Genomic DNA, 19,468 nt, shown 5'->3' on the forward strand with positions numbered 1-19,468 from the left:
AGAAGTCATTCTTCTGCAAGGCAGTGCATGTCCTCATACAGCAGTTCTCGCCAAACAAAAATTTAAGCATCTCAACTGGGAAACACTTAAACACTGTCCCATAGCCCTGACCATCTCTCTTTAACTTTCATGTCTTTTATCCACTCCATTAAGCTATGGGAAATAAAAGGTACAGTGATGGCACTGTGCGTACCACAGTCACTTCTTGTTCCTGTCGCAGGTGGTTCATGGGAAGAAAGATTGCTGACAGGCCTCTGCGTGAACTTGAATCTCTCTAAATTTTCGTTCATGGTCTTTTCACAAAATATATAGTGGAGAGAGCAACAGATTGGTAGACTCTTCTAGGAATGTATGCCCTCGGAATTTTTAACAGTAAAGCACACCATGATGTGGAATGCGTCATTTATAGCACCTGCAACTAGAGTTGGCTGTGCATCTCCATAACACTAAGAGGAAGCAATAGATTTGTTGCTTCTTCTAGGAACGTACACTCTTGGAACTTCAACAGTAAAACACACTGGTGATGCAGAATGCCTCTTTTGGAGCCTCTGCTGCTGAAGTTGGCTGATTGTCTTTAATGCTTTCAGGCTTACTAAATGAATGTGTAAACAAGTGCTTTTCTTTTCTTTGGATCTTCTCTTTTTCTTCTATCAATTCTATCTGATGAGCAGTACTAAAGTATTAGCTGAATGAGGGTTTTGTAAGCTTCCTCCTTAGCTGGCAGACTAAATTTCTTGAGGATTCTTCCAATGAATCTCAGACTGGCATCTGCCTCACATGCGTTAAGATTCATGTGGTCGTTCCATTTAAATTGCTCCTTACACCTGATTGTAGATAGTTTATGGACATAGTTCTGCAAACCTGTAATCACACGTTAATGGTTCTCTCTGCCTATGTATGTGCAATATGTCACACTTGTTTATCCTGAGGATCAACTCCCAGTCTCTACACCAACCATCATTCCTGCACATGTCTTTCTGCATTTTACTATAATTTTCTAGTGTCACAACTTCTGTTTATACAATAGCATCACCTGCAAAAGCCTTATGCAGTTTCTGATATTATCCACTAGGTCATTTATGTATACTATGAAAAGTAATGGCACTATAACACTCCCTATGAGCGTTACTTTTGTGTGTGAAGATTTCTCTCTGTTGAGAATGACATGCTGTGTTGGCTTTGTTAGAAACCCTTCGGTCCAGATGTACAGTTGTCTTTTATTCCATACACTCATATTTTGTTCACTAGGTGGCAATACGGAGCTGTATCGAATACCTACAACAAGGGAAGGAAGACATTAACCTGGGTGCTGATGTCTGTACTTTCTGGGTCTTGTTGATGAACAGAGCGAGCAGGCTTTCACATGATTTTTGTTTCAGAATCTGTACTGATCCCTACAGAATAATTTCCAGTCTCCAGAAACATCATAATATGCAAGCGTAAAATATTCAAAAATTCTAAAGAGATATGGGCTTACAGTTCTGTGCATGTGCTTGATGATGCTACTCGAAATTGGGAATGGACTGAGCCTTTTTCCAATAATTGGGAATACTTCACTCCTCCCGTGACCTACAGTACACTGCTGCTATAGTTGGATGATGATTGAGTTTAGGCTTGTTCTGCACAGCTATGTCATGCATACTCCAATTGTCAATGACTGTTCAGCAGTGTTCTGAGTGCTCTGCTCTGAGTGCCGTAATTAATGCAAGCATTAAATGTGATTGTAGTGAATTGTTTAGTGAATTTCTATTTAATTTGTTGTGAGTTGTTATTGCTGACGATGGTGGTAAATGATAAATCCTGCATAAGTAAGCGAGAGACATAATTTGAACGATATATGCTTGCTTCAAGCAGAAAGCACATGCATGTGTGTACCGCAACCGTCACTTGGTATCATCAACAATGTCCTCCCTGTCTGTGCCTCGACCTGCACAAACCCCCTTCGTTCTTGGATTGGACTATAGAAGAGGAGCTAGTTCTTTCGAATATTCACAGTTACTTTTGCTTCTGTACCTTGTTATATGAAGTTTGATGAGATAAACACTTAAATGGACTTTAGAAACTTGACTTCTTTGTCCACATTTTTATTTACTGGTAGTAAACTCCAGAACTTTGTGATCTGAGTGTATGTTACTGGATTTAGAAGAGTACTTTAATTAGGAAAAGTGAGTAAAGTGAAAAAAAAAATGAAGGCCAAATAGAATTTAAATCAGGGCATAAGATTTATTACAGACAAACAGAGCAGAGAGGAAATTCAGAATCGGTCTTGATTGAACTTCATTTCATACCATGGGTTTTGATGCCAGTTTTGTCAGTACGCAGCTTTGCGGATAATGTAATACTACTGTCTCACTGAGGCTTTGATAAATCTAGTTGAAACTCTCTCCCTCTTTCTCTTCTTCCTGAAGATACATTCCTTGTGTCTGTACCCAGAATAAGCTGCCTACATGTGGACATGCCCAATTTCAATTGTGGATGAAACCCATTTGAGTTATTTAAATACCTGTGCTGAACAACATAGAAGTTGTGTAAAACACAATTCTTATAAGATAACTGCATTGGGATTGTAAGTAATTATGTGATCATAACATAATCGTCCATCAGCAGAGTTCAACAGTCAATGTGCCTGACTGCTACTGGATCGCCAGGGTTCAGTTCCAAGTGTTAGACAGTTCTTCCTTTGGACTAGTCGACCGTAGGTCTTCTCAGTTACTGTTTGTCATTGAGGTGTACCATGTGCATTGTCCAGCTGTTTGCAGCTTGTACTCACATTTGTCTCACCATCATGGATGTTATCCTTTCACCCTCTCTGGGTCATCTTTCTGTTCTGGCTCCATCAGGTGTAGGTGCCTGACACACAAGCCACCCAACTCTTTTTAATTAAAAGGGCTTGCATCTGAAGCAGCCTGGGGATGCAGGACCACTTCTTTGTGGGGTTGGGTCATTGTGGTTTGTTGAGGTGAGGGAGCAGGTCAATGGTAGCATTGACAAACATCATCAAAAGCCAAAACATTTTATTAAAACTCATGTGACTACACTTGCTGTGTCTCGGGGAGGGCAGTGACCACCCTCCTTTCACAACTTGTGGCGAGGATGGTGTTTGGCGACAGTGAGCTGTTGGCTACTAATGCATGGTGTTGTGAGTTGGGAATGCTGACTCCAGACGCTTATGCCATGACACGCAGCCTAGGTAGTGGGACAATGTCACTTGCAGATGAGGCCAGTGGCCCTGAAAACTGCCGAATTGTTTGCAGGGGATGCCACCTTTCAGTGGTGGATCTTGCCCTGGGTATTGCACCTAGGTAGATACCCGCACCAGCACGGAAGGCTGGGCAGTTGTACCACCTCTGTCACATTCTGCTGCCCTACTTGGCAGGAGTGTGGTCGCTGCTGGAGTTAGCCAGTAGGCAGCCACTGGTGGAGAAATACCACTTCCAAGGAGGAGGATTTGGCACGACCTCCAGGTACAGCATTGGAAGCTAGAACTTGTTGTGGGTTTGTGCTCTTTCATACTGCCTGGCCTTCCAGCATGGGTCGGTTGTCTCCAAAGCCATTGATACACTTGCTGATGTCTGTGCTAAAATTAAGTTATCTATACCAGTTTACAGCCCACTTGTTTTGCTGATGTGCTGTTTCTAGCTGCATGCAGAACAACAAATCCATGACCTGGTGGTGTGGAAACAGCTTGGCTCACTGTGCAAGAGCTCCATTTTACCCCTGCTTTGCATTATTGCAGTGCTTGGCCTAGCCCACTATGATCTGTCTAAACAGCTCTCATGCTGCAACCAACATGTTGTGGCACATTATCACCCACTAGCTGCTTTCCACTGCAGCGGCTGAGCTGCTAGTTTCTGCAGTAATGCCCAACAAGTAGTGGCAGAATTACATTACCTCCCTTTTCTGGAAGATCCTGTCCTCAGTTTCTCTACCCGTGACTGGTCCACAAGAGTTCTTAGCATAATTGGCCACAATGTACAATATTCAACAAGTTTTTCCCTTAGGTGCTAGGTGGCTTGTATCACAACATTCAGAGGCTGTGAGTTTATTGTGTAGGCTTAGTCCTCTAGCTCCACATTTCCACATTGATCCATACACTATCTGGCACAGTACCAATATGTTCCGAAAAGCCATGTCTGAAATGTGATTTTTTAGTTGTTGTATCTCTTGTTCTATTGATTAGAGAGAGGAGAGATTAAATATTTCAGAGAACCCTTGGCGTATTGACCATTTGTACTCCTATTGGAAGAATGGGCATACTGTATCTATCCAACGGTAATGGGAAAATTTAAACATTACACACTTCCCAACCCAGGCAAATTGAGCAAATCTGTTGCTTCTTTTGCATTAGGTGTGGTCTTGGGTCGACTGTAGATGGCTTACAGAAGTACTATTTGTTCATGGTGAGAGGGAACCCAGAAAAACCATTATTTTTGGGTACAAAAAGTACGACTTGTAGGATTGGCCACTTCTGTAATAAAGTAATGGCAGATCATCCAAATTTTTACCATATGTTCTTCTGGAGGACCTTAATTTTTTTTCTGTATCAGTATATGTTACTGAGATCCAGAGGTTCAAAGTTACCATACTTGTGCACATAAAATAGGCACACAATACCTGCTCTAAGACATAAAGTCTCTTTTAATTGGTGTAGTGAACCCATGGCAAGGGTTCTAGGGTCACCACAAGGGCTCTGAGGGCACTAAACCATGTTTTTATTTAGCATCTTTTTCACCAATAAAACTTTGCCATGCTGTCTCTGTATACATGCACTTCACACCATACAAATAAGCCCCAACTGGTACAGCAGTGACAAGAAACATGCTAAAACGGGACTAACACGCTTGAAAAGAGCTTAAAATGTCTGGTAAAAATTATGTAAAACTGGAAAGACTGCAGATTCAGTAAAATATTTGTAATAACATAAGTTTTTAATGGGTTGTGTTTGATATGAGAGAGAGAGAGAGAGAGAGAGAGAGAGAGAGAGAGAGAAAGAGAGAGAGAGAGAGAGGGGGGGGGGGGGGATGCTGACTGTGAAGGCTTTACTACAAAGAGAGACTGGGTAAAAGAATTTAGAATGTTCTGTATTAAAAGGCGGTGAATATGTTCACCTGCCAAATTTTTTGCAAGCTACATGGAGTGAGAACTGGTGCAGCTGGTTCCCCACTTTTCTTCTATCAGAGTCTTTAACTAGCATCATGTTCATGGTTTTTTCCTCCAGTAGGAGCATTTTTTCCAGTGTTCTTTTTATACTCTACAGTTATCCCAAGCCTTCCTTTACGACTATTGGTTTCCATTTTTGCTCTCAATCTCAGACAGACAGTTCCTTATCAAATTTGTACAACACAACTTAACACTTGGTCTTGCCACCGTGGTATTCCTCATCATGTTGCTTAAGCAGGGGCCCTATGCCCTGCAGAATTGTGCTTTCCATCATTTTAAATACTAGGAAACACATTTATTTCTTATCACTACTCGCGTTGTAATGCCCAAGCACACAATAGTTCTCTTATTTCTCACTTACAATCGCATTCTCTCTCAGTAAATTATCCTTACCAAGTCACATTTAACAGTACGTGTTCAGACTCTATTAAACCCTTATGCTTGGCATCTCATCTGTCTGACCACTGGTTTCTTTAACCCATTGTTTTGGAACATCATTCAGAACTCTATGTCCCTGTGACACCAGTCCCACGTAAGCATGTTACCAAACCTATCCCCACATGAACTACATACAGTACTACCACTCACAACAGTCAACCGGTACTCTCTCTTACTCTAGTGCTTATCATAGACTGAATAAACTGAATAACATCTTGAGATACAATATTGAAGTGCTGTGACACCCCACATACGCCCTCAGCTGGTGCGATGGCTGTTTTACATCTGTGCCCTGCTTTGTTGACTGGTTTACCCCACTCAGAAGGGCATGCCCAAGTTAGTGGTGTGTGGCCCTAAGTAAGCAGTGCCAATGATGTGAACATTTGCTGTAGTCTCACAGGTGTCCACTGCTACCAGGTTAAATCATGTTGGTGCAAATGGATGGCGGTAGTACAGCCCTGCCTCCAAGGCAAGAGTTCGGTTAATACCATGGAGCCTGGGGACAGCTTATCCGCAGTGTCATTCCAAGCCCACAGGTGTGGACTTACAACCGTGGACTCGTCTGGTGGAGATGGCTGCCCAGACCAGCTTCGGTTGCTGGTTGGCCCGTAACATGATGGAATCTTGCATGGACCCATAGTTGCAAAGGATATTGCTAGACTGCACATAACTGTGTCAGAATCTCAGGGAATTTTTGTGATTAATAGCACCCATTTTATGGTGGCACATTGCATCCAGGCATATACAAATCAACATATTTGCATCTCCATGGTTGGCTGCTTTGTAGTTTCGTAGCCTTTCTGCAATGTCACCACAATTGTATGGCTATGCCCAGTTACGTTGTGTGCTACCAGGCTCACACATGAAATAAATCCTCCTCACCCACTCGCCTGGCTGCTTGTCTCGCATGCAGTGGAGCTGCTCCTCACCCAGTAACACCCAAAATTAGTGACTCCATTATAGAACCTTGCGATAGCAGTCTACTGGCAAAAGTTTCCCATAGCTGGAATTCTAAGCTTCACTACGTGTTCCCAAAGGTAAATTTTAGCATGATGTTTGGACAAAAAATTTACTGTGATGTTTACTTTTTACCCTTCATCTATTTTAGACCCTCATTCACATCACATCTGTCCACAACTGCATTGTAAACAATTTGCAGCACGTGTCAGCAACTTTCTATACATGGCTGTGACACAGTGCTTGCACACCATTATGAAAGTCAGGCACAAACTTCTTAATGGATTCCACCTTCTCAATCTGATTGCTAACAGTTCGAACATGTGTCTGCTTGCTTCTCATATTTTCAGACTGCTCCTGAGGTAATGCATGCATTTGTATCATTTCTCCCTCAACATCTGCAACACAACTATAAACACCAACATCTTCCTGTGCCTTCCATGTAGTATCTAAAATAACATCATTGTCTGCAATTCCACTGTACAAAATACAAAAGTCTGTGGTGCACGTACTTCCCTATGGCACACATACTCCCCTATACATCTGGCCCACACTCCACATATTACCACTGAGTGTAGTAGATACTACTGCACTTAAATTACACATGTTGCTATCCATACACTTATTTCTTTTTACACGGTCTGCACTCACTTCAACTGCCACTACAGCTCCTTCAGACTTCACAATTCCTGTGATTCTTGAAGTTTTCCCGGCGTACTGAGTATTCGATGAGATTTCGGGATTGCAGCCGGATCACGTTGACTTCTTGCCACGATATTTCGGCTGGCAATCGTCCAGCCATCTTCAGGTGAGTGTGCGTCACTGGAGACTGCAAGTTCCGGGAGTCAGCTTTATAGCAAAAAATTGGCGCGAAAACGCATGCGCATTGGCCACCGTCACAGGAGCGTCCTCTGTCGAAGTCCGCGCCCTCTGGAGCTACTGTTCTATCTTTGGAGCGCAGGCACATGCGTAAAGGTGAAAACTACATGTCCGCCCTCTGTCGGAATGCGCGCCCGCGTCGCTAAAAACAGACGTCAGTTGTCGCTAGACGTGTCATTTAGAATAAACCGTCTTCTCTCAGAGGAAATTAGAGAGATCACCGGGTCCCAAGCCTTGTCCAGTTGAAAACCGCCGTCACGATTTATAAGATTTTGCGCTAGGCATATCTCCACAGATTCTTTAATAACGGAATCCCAAAAAGTTTTCGCTGGGGCCAAGATTTTCGTGGCCGAAAATTCAATAGCGTGTCCTGTGGTAATACAATGCTCAGCTACGGCCGACTTACTGGGCTGCAAAAGGCGAGTGTGGCGTTCGTGTTCAACGCACCTTTCATGTACTGTGCGCGTCGTCTGACCGATGTAAGCTTTGCCACACTGGCAAGGAATTTTATAGATTCCGGCCTTCCGCAGACCCAGATCGTCCTTTACCGAACCGAGAAGGGCACTAATCTTCGCCGGTGGCCGGAAGATTACTTTTACTTGATGTTTCCTTAGGATCCTGCCTATTTTAGATGAAAGGTTGCCGGCGTATGGAAGGAACGCCCTGGACCTGAAAAGCTCCTTATCTTCTTGATGTGAGTGGTCACGTTTCTTCCTTTTTAGCGCTGCTCTAATCTGATGTGGAGAGTAACCATTACCTCTGAACACCGACTCTAAATGTTCCAGCTCCTTTGTAAGGCTGTCTCCATCAGAAACAACATGAGCCCGGTGCACCAACGTTCTAAGGACACCAGTAGTTTGTGAAGGATGATGACAACTCGACGCTTGCAGGTACAGGTCCGTATGTGTGGGCTTACGGTAGACAGAATGCCCTAATGACCCGTCCACTCTCTTGGTAACCAAGACGTCCAAAAACGGCAAGCAACCATCCTTCTCTATTTCCATCGTGAACTGGATGTTATTGTGGATTGCATTCAGATGCTGCAAGAACCGTGACAGTTCTTCTTCACCATGGGGCCACACTACAAAAGTGTCATCTACGTACCGCCAGAATACACTCGGTTTAAGTTCTGCCGAATCTAGTGCCCTTTCCTCAAAGTCTTCCATAAAAAAGTTTGCTACCAAAGGCGAGAGAGGACTTCCCATGGCAACACCGTCAGTCTGCTCAAAATACTCGTTATTAAATAAAAAGTAGGTTGAGGAAAGGACGTGATGGAAAAGTGCTGTTATGTCGGCCGTGAACTTATTGCTGATGAGAGACAAAGAGTCCATAAGAGGAACCTTAGTGAAAAGTGAGATGACGTCGAAGCTGACTAGTAAGTCAGTTTCACTGAGCCGAAGTGACTTTAGTCTACTAATAAAGTCAGCCGAATTGCGAACATGATGCGCACACTTCCCCACAAAAGGTCTCAGTAGAGAGGCGAGATGTGTTGCCAAATCATACGTGGGGGCGTCGATATTACTGACGATCGGCCGTAAAGGAACCTCTTTCTTATGGATCTTCGGAAGACCGTATAACCTGGGTGGCACAGAACTGTGAGGTCTTAGTCTTTTCGCCACTTCTTGCGGAATAGAAGAAGAATTCAGCAGTGCTGATGTTTTCCTTTCCACTTTCGCTGCAGCTGCCATGGGAAGTCCTCTCTCGCCTTTGGTAGCAAACTTTTTTATGGAAGACTTTGAGGAAAGGGCACTAGATTCGGCAGAACTTAAACCGAGTGTATTCTGGCGGTACGTAGATGACACTTTTGTAGTGTGGCCCCATGGTGAAGAAGAACTGTCACGGTTCTTGCAGCATCTGAATGCAATCCACAATAACATCCAGTTCACGATGGAAATAGAGAAGGATGGTTGCTTGCCGTTTTTGGACGTCTTGGTTACCAAGAGAGTGGACGGGTCATTAGGGCATTCTGTCTACCGTAAGCCCACACATACGGACCTGTACCTGCAAGCGTCGAGTTGTCATCATCCTTCACAAACTACTGGTGTCCTTAGAACGTTGGTGCACCGGGCTCATGTTGTTTCTGATGGAGACAGCCTTACAAAGGAGCTGGAACATTTAGAGTCGGTGTTCAGAGGTAATGGTTACTCTCCACATCAGATTAGAGCAGCGCTAAAAAGGAAGAAACGTGACCACTCACATCAAGAAGATAAGGAGCTTTTCAGGTCCAGGGCGTTCCTTCCATACGCCGGCAACCTTTCATCTAAAATAGGCAGGATCCTAAGGAAACATCAAGTAAAAGTAATCTTCCGGCCACCGGCGAAGATTAGTGCCCTTCTCGGTTCGGTAAAGGACGATCTGGGTCTGCGGAAGGCCGGAATCTATAAAATTCCTTGCCAGTGTGGCAAAGCTTACATCGGTCAGACGACGCGCACAGTACATGAAAGGTGCGTTGAACACGAACGCCACACTCGCCTTTTGCAGCCCAGTAAGTCGGCCGTAGCTGAGCATTGTATTACCACAGGACACGCTATGGAATTTTCGGCCACGAAAATCTTGGCCCCAGCGAAAACTTTTTGGGATTCCGTTATTAAAGAATCTGTGGAGATACGCCTAGCGCAAAATCTTATAAATCGTGACGGCGGTTTTCAACTGGACAAGGCTTGGGACCCGGTGATCTCTCTAATTTCCTCTGAGAGAAGACGGTTTATTCTAAATGACACGTCTAGCGACAACTGACGTCTGTTTTTAGCGACGCGGGCGCGCATTCCGACAGAGGGCGGACATGTAGTTTTCACCTTTACGCATGTGCCTGCGCTCCAAAGATAGAACAGTAGCTCCAGAGGGCGCGGACTTCGACAGAGGACGCTCCTGTGACGGTGGCCAATGCGCATGCGTTTTCGCGCCAATTTTTTGCTATAAAGCTGACTCCCGGAACTTGCAGTCTCCAGTGACGCACACTCACCTGAAGATGGCTGGACGATTGCCAGCCGAAATATCGTGGCAAGAAGTCAACGTGATCCGGCTGCAATCCCGAAATCTCATCGAATATTCACAATTCCTCATGATATCAGTGCTGATCTACTATGCTAGGTCACTTAATGTCAACAACATTAGTACCCTACACAGTGAACAACCAGGCACAATGTCATTGACCTCTTCATTAATCATTTTAACTTCACCATTCGTAAGACTGTCCCACCAGGCATCAAATTCTGGCTTACTATCCAAAGTATTGGCAAATTTAATTACATTAACAGCAGTTGGATGTACTGCAGGAACAGGTAAAGTAGACACAGCACTGTTCTCCACCCTTTCAACTTTCTCCATCCTCTCTGCACCCTCTCTTCTCAAACTTTCCCTCTTTATCACCTTCTACATTTCCTCAAATCTTCACTGTAAATCTCCTCATACTCAGGGACATGTGAAAAGATATTTCCTTTTCCCTAACCTGAAGTGCTTCCAGTCTCTTAGACAACTTTACATTGTACACTCGTGTCTTAACTACTTTATCTTTTACAATTCCCAGTACCTCCTCTCTAGTAACTCCTGTGGTATTGAAAACCTCACATGTATACATGATTGCCCTTTATCAATTACACAAACATAAGTGACAAAGGTTCCTAAACATAATACTACTCAAACACTTTGCACTGTTTTACATATTTGCATACCGAGTCATATTCCTCCTCAATCTTTTTGCCCATTATAGAAGGAGAAAACTGTAGTGCACTAGGGATGGGATGCAGCAGCGGTTCGTGTACCAAAGTCAGGAGGTAGATGGTTGACCACCCGAGGGCATCAATCAAGGTGAAGTTGGGGGTAGATGTTTGATGCCTGAAGATGTTATTAAAACAGAATTAAAACATCAAACATTTATTGTCAACAAAATACAGCAGTTGATTTATCAGTGTTCAGGTAGCCAGCACTAGTGAGGCTGGCAGTGGCACTCTGCCATGGAATGTGCTGGTCAGCACGCCACACGCAGTCAGGTAGCGCATTGAATCAGCTACAACAATGACACGAGGTTGACAACCTTGCCTATGTTAGCATACAGCATTGCCTGCACCAAGTGAAGCTTCACACAGCTTTTGGGAGATTGGCCAGGGCTCTTGTGATTTCCTCATACACTGTGTGCATAGTGAAGGCATCTACCAACTCTGCTCAGAGTACTTGAAGTCATGCGGAGGAGCGATATGGCTTCCCGGCAGGAGAGAGATGGGCAGCTTTGTAGTCTGTCACAGAACTGGAGGCGGGTGGCAGCAACGGTCTGTCCCTACGATGATAGATGAGGATCTGCTCAGAGGCCCTGCTGGTTTAGCCTCCAGAAGGCATGTAAGATGGCGGTGACCAGAGCTCCCGGTCGGTTTTGACTCAGTAGTCAGCACTGCAGCTTGCAGCATTCCTTCTGACAGAACTTGCTGCTTTGTAGAAGATTGAAGCAGAGGGTGGAATGATATAGGCTTCTCCTCAGAGCTGGATAGCTGAAAACTGAATAGAACTCCACCAGAACAGTATGTATACAGGATGGACTCATGTGCCTTGTGTCCACAGCAATTCTGGCTCAGGTACCCAGCTCATTCACTGTGATGCAGTAGTTTCTGTGGTTGCTGCTGCACCATCAACAGTCCTTTCTCACTTGAATTGCACCTGGCTATTGAGCCATTTTACTCTGACTCTTGGGTCGCCAAGGGAGTTGGAGGTCTTTGAGGTTTTTCTGTCTGCACCAAGTATACTGTTCTGTGTACTACAAAACTTACACACATTTCCTACAATTCTTATATTCTGGTGTCTTGCCAACTATACAGTAAATGCAACAAAACACATTAATGAAAGGACACTTAACCATAACACTACCATAGTACTTCTTACTGTAACTTAACTACTACACCTGAGTAGCTGCTCATAATTATTACAACACAAAAAATTAATACTACAGCACTCAGCTACACCTCCTGAATAACAACGTAAGTACTCTTAGCCAATGAGCCATATCCCTTGCTTTTGATAACACATGTTGCAAAATTTAACATTCTTATTTACACATCAACAGAACACTGTGTGTGATTACCCTACACATATTGAAGATACTAATACAATTAAACATTTGATAAGAGACCAACTGTCTGTCCATGATACTTATAAATATGGGGAGGGGGACAAGAAAAAAGGAGACTACACTCATCTCACCATATGTTGATGAAACTCCAACTGGTAATAGTAAAGTTATCTTCTTCACCCACTGAAGACTGTTGTAGGCATTAGACATTCCCACTTCTGACACCAAATGAAATGTTGATGGGGTGTTGATCCTACTGCTGATGCAAACGGAAGTGTTTCAGACATGTAGGACTACTAGTGTTTGGGGTTACATCATGGTGGTGTGGTGAGGTTGTGGGAGCAGACCATTGGTAGCTTAGACAAACATCAAAAGTTCAAATATTTTATTAATACTCTTGTGACTACACTCATAGTGTCTCAGTGAAGGCAGTTGCCACACTCCCTCACAGCACATTACAAGGATGGCTGCTGATGGCAGTGTGAGCTGATGGCTGCCAAGCCATGATGTTGCTTAGGTATGCTCATTACAAGCTTATGCCCTGGCATGCTTCCCAGCGAGCAGAACATGGCCACTTGTGAACAAAGCAAGCAGCAATGAAGACAGCCAGGTTACTTGCAGAGAATGCCAGCTTTCAACTGGATCTCATCCCTGTGACATATGATGTCTGGTGCCTAGATGTCCTCACCAGTATGAAAGTGTGGGCAGCTGTATCATCCCAGTCTTGTCCTCCTACTCTCCAGGGCAGGTAGTTGGTCACTTATGGAGGAGGTCAGTAGGCATCTTGCTAGTGGAGAAGTACCGAATCTGAGGTGGTGGATTTGGGATATGCCACTAGCAGAAGGTGCGAAGATCAAATCTTGATCTGGTAGTGACTGTGTGCTGTCCCATATCACCCGGCCGTCCAGTGTGGCCACTCATATCTGTAGGCAATGCTGGACTGCTGTTGTCTGTGCAAAAACTAATCATTATTTACATCCATTCAGAGTCTACTTATTGTGCTGATGTGCTGTTTCAATCTACACTCAGAATAACAAATCTGTGGCAAATGGTGTGAAAACAGCTTATCTCGCCCTGCAAGAGTTCAGTTCTTCCGCTGTGTTGCATTCTTGTGGTGCTTGGCCTAATCCGCCTCATGCTATCTAAGCAGTCCCAATGCTGCAAATGGCATGCTGGCACTTTAGTGCCCTCCATCTGGCTTCCACTGCTGCAATCTAACAACTAATTTCTGCGATAATGCCCAAAAAGTAGTGGCAACATTATACATCCAACATTGTGCTACATGGGTTGATCTTTTTTTAAATAGCAGGAAAAAAGGGGGATTGTAGGAGAGTTACATAACAGGTAGCCAGTTCTTCATTGTAATAACTACACAACCAGGCCAATTTAGCTTACTCATAGTTATTTATAAAGTTTATAATTCCATAACCATACAGGAAGACAAACACAATGAGTGGCAAGTAGAGCCTTTGTTAGAATCATAAGTAGAGTGATAAAGAGATAAGATGTAGGCTGCTCAGTTATTAACTGTTACGCATGCATCTATTTCTGTATCATTTCATTTCTTATTGTTACAAGGCCTTCTTACATATGTGACTGGATACTATGACTAAAATATTGACTGAGGTAATTCTGATTCATGTTTCTTATCTTTCTGATGAGCACAAGTAATGGTCTACTGATGTGCATTTAATGCAGACAGTTTTCTTACACTTGTGACACTTTAAAAATGATGTGTTTACAGTGCTGTCAGGCTTTACCAGGCGACATGTTCGCTATTCTTGTCTCTCAGTAATATCTTCAGCGGTGACAAAGGCACTAGGATTCCTGGTTGCTGTGCATTTCTCAGCAAGCTCCTCTACTAATTGCAGTATGAAGTCCCTGTGTTTAAATTTTTTCATTTAGAGCATTGTGCGATACCCAGATAGTTATCCCAGGCAAATCCCCCAGGTTGTAAAATGTGTGAACGGCCAATGTTTAGATGATGATTTCACTGAGTATTTGTAAGCCATTTGGCCAATCATGTCCACTCCATATTTAGACCCATTATAAAGTGTAACTGTATCTAGCTTCTTTTTCAAACCAGCCTCAATTTTCACATAAGGATACATTAGTGCTGTGACTCGGGACATTCTTGCTGCTCTTTCCCTGGTAAACAGTCAATGTAGTATCATTCTTCTTCAGTAACACCTTACTCTTCTTTTGCCTTCTTGACAGAGACTGATATTTTCCTGCAAGATCAATTTATGGAACCCACAATACTTGTAACATCTGCTTTCAAGGTTTCAGACACAGCCGAGGGGGTGAAAAAATTGTCATAAGTGACATTTCTTCCCTTACTTACATAAGATTGCGCCAGCATAATTGTTGCAATTGAAAAGTGTGTCTGTGTAGCACATAAATAAACAATTACAAAATAAAAATTTAAGCATGCATACCTTCTTCATCAGTATTCAGTAAATCATCATGTGGTATAACATAATCTTCTGATGAAGAATCTGAAGCTACAGGTTGTGGCAATTCTTCTGCAAATAAAAACTCCAGTGGCTCACCCTCTGCTCCATGAACTGAATTTTCATTTATGGCACTTACAATGTCCTCGTCTGTTCTTAGACGTTTGGCCGTAATCACTGTATATGTTGCAAGCGTTATTTATACAGTTAGAATCACTATCTACTAACACTGTATTTTATGGAACAAAGCACTGACTGTGTGATACTTGTGTACTATGTTGAAACATGTTTCAACCTGATTTCCCTCCCCTCCACTGTTTGAGAAATGTAATACTATCAGGAAGAGACATAAGAGTCTCTGCTTTTCTAGGTGAATTTGGATTTTTCTCTTTTAAGGTTTTCCCAAAAAATGTAAATTAAGTGTCATCGTTAACTAACTTATTTGATACAAAGTCATAGAAATTCAGCAGTATACACATTAACACAAAATAGTGACCAATGAAAGAATTAGGGAACAGATCGTGAGTGACCCCACTGCAGTTCTAGTGTTTAATTCCCACATGTTTAACAGTAGTTGTGACTACTTTCTGCATCATTGTAATGTCAGTTTGATTTCTTCCTCCTCCATCCAGTGTCTTCCTCCATCCAGTGAGAGCCATGTTATCTTCAATATTATTTTGTAGCTGAACTTGTAAATTTGTAGATCATTTGTTATGATGAAGATTATTAGATGCATCCCATCATGTTAACTCCTGTCACAAAAGCTAAAATTCCCTTCAGTTGATTTGTGAATTTTCTCTTTTCCAAATTTTACATTAATCTTTGCTAATTCAATGTTAGTTTGTATTCTTTCATACAGTTACATGTCTGTTCTAGGTTTTATATTCTTGTCTTTGTTATCCTTGTGGTCATGTGCATTTAAAAGTATGTCATCCTGCTGTTGTACTTTTTTTGCTATGTAGTATATTCTTTAGTTAATGTGTCTTTCACTGAGTAATGAATGCAGAATCCAGATTCAAACTCCCACCATGTTCCGGAGTTGGCATGCATAATAGTTACACTTCCAGTTGTTATTGAAGAAGTGATTAACTCCCTCACGTCTTCGAGCATTCCAAGAAGTGCTTCTTTTTTCTTTGCTCAAATGATATTTCTCTATATTATTTGTCAAATTTTGAACACTGTTCAGGGGGGTGTCTGTGACGGAATTAGACTACATACAAGGTCTGTCTAAAAAGTATCTGACCTTTGATTTTCCCAGGCAAAATAGAGACAATAGCACGGTGCCACTGTACTCAGTAAGGAAAGAGACCTTTATGCGCATGCATGAATTTTGTCCCTGCCTTCCAGCATATCAGTCACTGCCTGTCGGTTGCTGAGTGAGGTGCTACACAACGTGTTCGTCGGATTACCGATTCTCTCATGATGACTGAATGCGTTGAACGAAAAAGAAAGTGCGGCAAGTGCAGAGCAAATTCAAGGGTGATGCTGTCTGTCTTCTTTGATGTCTCTGGAATTGTGCATCACGAATACGCACCGGAAGGACGAACAGTGACAAAGGAGTACTATCAAGATGTTCTCCGGTGACTCTGTGACTCAGTTCTGTGCAAAAGACCAGACATGTGGACGGTGAAAAACTGGCAACTGCATCATGACAATACCCCCGCACATTCATCAAAGTTGATCCAAAATTTCTTGGCCAAACATGGAATTACAGCCGTTTGCCAGCCTCTCTGCTCTCCAGACATGGCTCCTTCTGACTTCTGGTTGTTTCCAAAATTGAAGATGCCACTGAAAGGATCCCATTTTAAGAGTAAAGAAGAGATAATGCGGAAGACGATGACAGAGCTGAACACCATTCCAAAAGAAGACTTCCAGAGGTGTTTCCGGCACGGGAAGGGTTGGTGGGCTAAGTGTGTGGAAGCACAGGGAGCCTACTTTGAATGGGATTAGGGTCCAAACCCTGTCATGTATTCGAAATATTTTTTTCTGACCAAAGGTCGGATACCTTTGACAGGCCGTGTATGGTTCCTGAAGAGGAACAAGTCTTTTCAGTATTTGCAGGTGAAACAGTTTTGATGATAAACTGGTCCAGCCTCATAACATCAACTGATGCAATCTTGCTATGATGGAAGTGTGAATGACTGAAAGCAAGGGGAATCTAGTAACATAGTCCTCCATTCAGATATCTAGGAGAGGACTACTCGTGAAGATTCTGTCATCGGGTGTGGGGACATGGATTTTTGTGGGGTGAGGGACTGCCAGAAACTGTAATCAGGTAGGTAGGGTTGAAAATTTATAACTAGAAATGGATAGGTTAAAATTAGAATGCAAATTAATGAAGTTTAGTGGTAGAAAGAACACAATTTCTGGTTAGATGAATGCAGCATTTACCAGCACAAAAGCAAATATGGGTAATGCAGTAGGCCTAGATATGAATAAGAGAATAGGAATGCACGTGAGCTAATAAGAATAGCAAAGTGAATTCAGTATCATAGCCAAGGTAGACACAAAGTAGACAGCCACCAACAGTAGTACAAATTTATATGCCTACTATCTATGCAGGTAATTAAAAGATTAAACTACTGTATGATGATCAGTAGGAGAATGTGGACCAGGGGAAAGTAATGCAAAGGGGAGCCTTCTGTTAGTATTTTGCATAGAGATGAAAGAACAATTTGATCATCGTGAACACTTGGCTTAAGAATCATAAAGGTGGTTATGTACATGGAAGAAACTTGATGACATCTACCCCAAGTGTTTATATAAATTATGCAATGGTAAGACTAGATTTTAAGTTGTACACTTCCAGGGGCACACATGACTCTGAAAATGCTTTGGTGCTGATGAACTGCACAGAAGAAATTTCAAGAAGATAAGAAAAGCAGGAGATGGGTCTAAACACGCAGAAACAATCAAGGTTCTTGAGAATTTCAGAGGGAGTATTAGGCAACTACTGACTGAAACAGAGGAAGAGAGCACAATAGGAAATGAATGGGTAGCTCTAGAGATAGTACAGTGAAGTTTGCCGTGAATCAACGAGGCAAAAAGTCACGGTCCAGTAGAAATCATAGGATACCAGAGACTGAGAGATGCAAAGCTATTGAAGATGTATAGCTATTGGAAAGCTAAATGTCACCTATTGGAAAGTTCAAGAAATCTTGGGAGAAAAAGACAATAGCTGTGTAAATGTCAAAAGCTCAATTAGCAAGCTAGTATCAAGCAAAAGAAAAGTCTGAAAAGTGGAAAAAATATTTAGAAGGGCTGTTCAAAAGAAATGAACTTGTAGAAAAGGAAGGGGAATCCCTAATGTGGGATTGAGGGTGTGATACAACTGTTATGAGAAAAAATTGACTGCACACTGAAAGATCTAGAATCCACCTGGAGCAGAAAAAGACATTCTTTCATAAGTAACAAGATCCTTGGAGAAGGCACCGTGACATAACAATGTAAGAAAACTTGAGTCAACATTGACCCAGTGAATTGTCTTAAAACACATACTGCCATTTATAGCATTAGTACAAACCATCCCAGCATTTAAGTTAAGTGATTTAGGAAAATCATGGAAAACCTAAATGTAGACAGCTGTACAGGGTTTTGAACATTTATTCTCCTGAATCCACGTCCAGTGTACTAATCACTGTGCCACCTCGCTATAAGAGTCAAAAGAAATGAAAGGAAAGCAATAGTTGAGGAGAAGGTGAGACAGAGTTGTAGCTCATCCCTAATGTTGTTCAGTCCACTTATTCTGCAAGCAATAAAAGGAATCAAGGGAAATCTGCAGACTGAATTAAAGTTGAGGGCCGAAGAAACAAAAACTTTGCTAAAGATATTGCAATTCTGTCAGGCATGGCAAAGAACTTGGACGATCAGTTGAACAGAATGTATGGCATCTTGAAAAGAGATTGTAGGATGAATGGTAAACAAGGGTAATTGGATGTAATCAAATAAAATGGTTCTGTGCTTAGGGAATCGGATTAGGAAATGACACACTGAAAATAATAAGATAAGTTTTGCTATTTTGCAGCAATAGGAGTGACATTGGCTGAAATAGGAGGGATATAAAATACAGTCTGTCAGTGGTAAGAAAGGTGATTCTGTAAAAGAGAATATTTTGTTGAAAGTTATGCAGTAACACCATTCCTTATACAGATTGACATAACATTATGTGCAAGTTGTAGCACTACTTATGTTCTGTTCAATAGTTATTAAAAACACATTCTTTATAATAGTTGGTGGATAACTTCCATTTATGCTAGGCGAATCGGATTTCATCACAACTAAATGAAACATCCTCTATCACTGCTAAAATAGTGCTATAGTAGCATATTGAAGGAAGATCATTACATTGTATGTACTAAGACAGCATGCTAATACTGTATATATGCATGACAGTACTGTTAACCAACCAGGTCCCATTAGACAGTATGTTCATTCTGTAATGCAAATCCATTTTACAGAGAAGCACTTAGTGGCAGAGCATGGGAAGATGTGTGTTCTTGTGATGTATATTTGGTTAAATAACAAG

The 19,468-nt window shown here is 42.3% G+C and overlaps 1 protein-coding gene across 10 annotated transcripts in view; it reads left to right on the top strand.

Annotated features, from left to right (window-relative positions):
* LOC126272212 (S phase cyclin A-associated protein in the endoplasmic reticulum) overlaps positions 1–19,468 on the top strand; it is a 554,765-nt gene that overhangs the window by 5,971 nt on the left and 529,326 nt on the right. The gene's annotated exons all lie outside the window — the stretch shown is intronic.

This window comes from Schistocerca gregaria, chromosome 5, assembly GCF_023897955.1.
Source record: "Schistocerca gregaria isolate iqSchGreg1 chromosome 5, iqSchGreg1.2, whole genome shotgun sequence".
Classification (NCBI taxonomy): Eukaryota; Metazoa; Arthropoda; class Insecta; order Orthoptera; family Acrididae; genus Schistocerca; species Schistocerca gregaria.